Raw genomic sequence first — 3,054 nt, 5'->3', positions numbered from 1 at the left:
GTGGTCTACTCAATGTTTGACATGTCACCTTCATCACACACAACCTGACAACCTGCCAGACCAAGCCTGCGTAGCAGAGCTGGTTAGGAAGCATGCTCCCTGAGGCAGCCTGAGACCTGGAAACTAAAGTGTCACCCTTAGACCTTGAGCATGTCCTCTTGGCCTAATGGTAGGTGCTTATGTCCTCTGTAGGACACCGTAGGACAGCTGGGGTTGAACCCTCCACCTTTCACTCCTTTCACACCTTTCACACCTGTATTAAGCAGCAATCTAGTGAATTGAATATGAAATAAAGAAAACGGTAAATGTAAAAAAATCAATTCGGCTGTTGTTAAACTAATCCCCCAAATATAACTTATAGAATAAAGTCAATCGTATATTAAATCCTTTCTTTGGAAGCATTAATATTGACGGGGTTGATATCCATTCTTACTTAGGGCCTTACTAGTTTACAAAGCATAGCAACATACTTCTTCATCCTTCACTTGTTCTATCTGAAGAAGCACACGGCAAACATGTTAAATAGTCACATGTTTTACACCGCTGCGTCTCTTTTCAGATTTAATCCAAGAGGTGTGCAGCCGTCTGAAAGGAATGGGGATCTCACACACCAGCTGGTATGATGAGGCCTCTATAGGTAAGTAAGTGAGTGAGTAACATCCAGTCATATATAGGTCAGTAAGTGAGTGAGTAACATCCAGGCCAGTGGCGGACTCAGGCTGTTTGAAGGGCAGGGGCGAAAATAAAAAAAGGGCACCTACATGGGACCCCATCAGTGCACATGGTCAAGTTTAGACCATTGGAAGGGCAGCCAATAGGGCACATCCTCTAATTTTGCCACTCAAAAGGGCATTTTGCCACCCAAAAGGGCACTGAAGAGAGACGCCCCCCCTGAGTCCGCCAGTGATCCAGTCTAAGTTAGAAATAAGCCTAGTATCGTTTCTCCTGCTCTATTATTGTGCTACTTATTTGCAATAAGTCATTTATTTTCCTAAAAACCAACTACCATACAGTCCTCAAAACCAACTAGCAACACAAACATAATCCTTAATCCTCTATGGTACACATTATGAAGCCAATTGGGAAAACATTTATGGAGTGTTTTGTCATAGAATAGACCAAATAAACATAATCTTAAGACATTTTCAATAAATATTCTTTGGGGGTACATTTTGGGGTGCGTTGCCTTGAAGCAACACTGTCGTTGACTCCTCCCTCATCACTACCATCATCACCGCCTCCAAAACAACCACCTGCTCCCTCGCCTCCCTCCCTACCACCCTGACCAAAGCCTGCCTCCCTGCCCTCATCCCCCACCTCACTGCCCTCTTCAATCAGTCACTATCCCAAGGCCACGTTCCCTCAATATACAAACTCGCCGCTGTCACCCCCATTCTCAAAAAGCCCACTCTTGACCCAGCCAACCTCTCCAACTACCGCCCCATCTCCAACCTACCATTCTTCTCCAAAACCCTTGAGCGTGCTGTCTCTGTCCAACTTCACTCCCACCTCCAGTCCAACAACCTGTGTGAACCCCTTCAATCTGTTTTCCACCCACATCACAGCACCGAAACAGCCCTGGTCAAAGTCATCAATGATCTCCTCACCTCCGCAGACTCAGGTGCCCTCAACATCCTAGTTCTACTAGACCTGAGCGCAGCCTTCGACACAGTGTCCCACTCCACCCTCCTTCAAAGGCTGCGCCAACTGGGTGTTGAGGGCACTGCCCTGGACTGGCTCACCTCCTACCTCACCAACAGACAACAGTTCATCTCCCTCAGTCCTCGGCCCCCTGCTCTTCCTCTGCTACACACTCCCCCTCGGTCACATCATCCGCCAATTCAACCTGGACTTCCACTGCTACGCCGACGACACCCAGATTTAGATCACCACAAAATTCACCCAGACCCCACCCTCTCATTTGATCCCCACGTCAGTTCCATTGTCAAGACCTCCTACTTCCACCTCCGAAACATTGCAAAAATCAGACACTGCCTCTCCCCCCCCGCTGCTGAATCCTTCATCCACGCCTTCATCTCCTCCCGCCTTGACTACTGCAACTCCCTACTCACCGGCATCACCTCCCGCTCCCTCCATAGACTCCAGATGGTCCAAAACTCAGCTGCTCACCTGCTCTCAAACACCTGGTCCCGTGACCACATCACTCCTGTCCTCCACTCTCTCCACTGGCAAAGAACATATCCAATTCAAAGTGCTCATCCTCACATACAAAGCCCTCCATAGCCTGGCCCCCCCTTACCTGACTGACCTCCTTCTCTACCCATACCCTCATCCATTGTTCCCCTCACTGTCCCACCCTCAGAACTCAAAGGCTTCGGTCACCGTGCCTTTTCACGAGCTGCACCCCGCCTCTCTCCCTCAACCACTCAGAGATTAACCCTCACTCCTGTGTAAATGTAAAAGGCCAAGAAGGGGTATGTTGCCTAGAGGCAACAGTGAAGTTTCACACCATCAATAGATTTGATGGTTGGCCAAAGAGAATTCATTTAGCGGCTTTGTCGACTCATCAAATTATGAAACACTGGTGACACCGTGTGGCCGCCAGAAGAACTGCAGCATGCTCTATATCCAGCTGCGGCCGCCTTCTCTAAAAGTCGGCCATTTTAACCATAATAATAATGCATCTAATATAAGGCAATGATGATACATAATCCAACGAGGGGTTTGAATACTGCAACAAGCATTTGCATACATGCTATTGTTATTAGCATTAGAGTTTACCCACCTATTCAATCCATCGTTTATCCACTTGTTGTCCCTGCATATGTATAATCCTAGACATGTCATCTTGCCTGTCTGTAAGCTTGACTAGGTCATTGTACAAACACACATTTAAATCAGGCTGTTTTGCATGTTCACAGTCTCACAGGCCAGACATTTAGCCTTGCATAAACTGCATATGCTACTGCATTAGTTGGTATGGCTGTTATGTGTCTCTCTTTCCTATGATTGGTCCAGATAGTGAGACAGTGTTTCTGATTGGTACAGATAGCGAGACAGTGTTTCTGATTGGTACAGATAGCGAGACAGTGT

The sequence above is a fragment of the Nansenia antarctica genome, assembly GCF_963989245.1.
Source record: "Nansenia antarctica genome assembly, chromosome: 11".
NCBI lineage: Eukaryota > Metazoa > Chordata > Actinopteri > Argentiniformes > Microstomatidae > Nansenia > Nansenia antarctica.
This window is presented reverse-complemented; position numbering follows the sequence as displayed.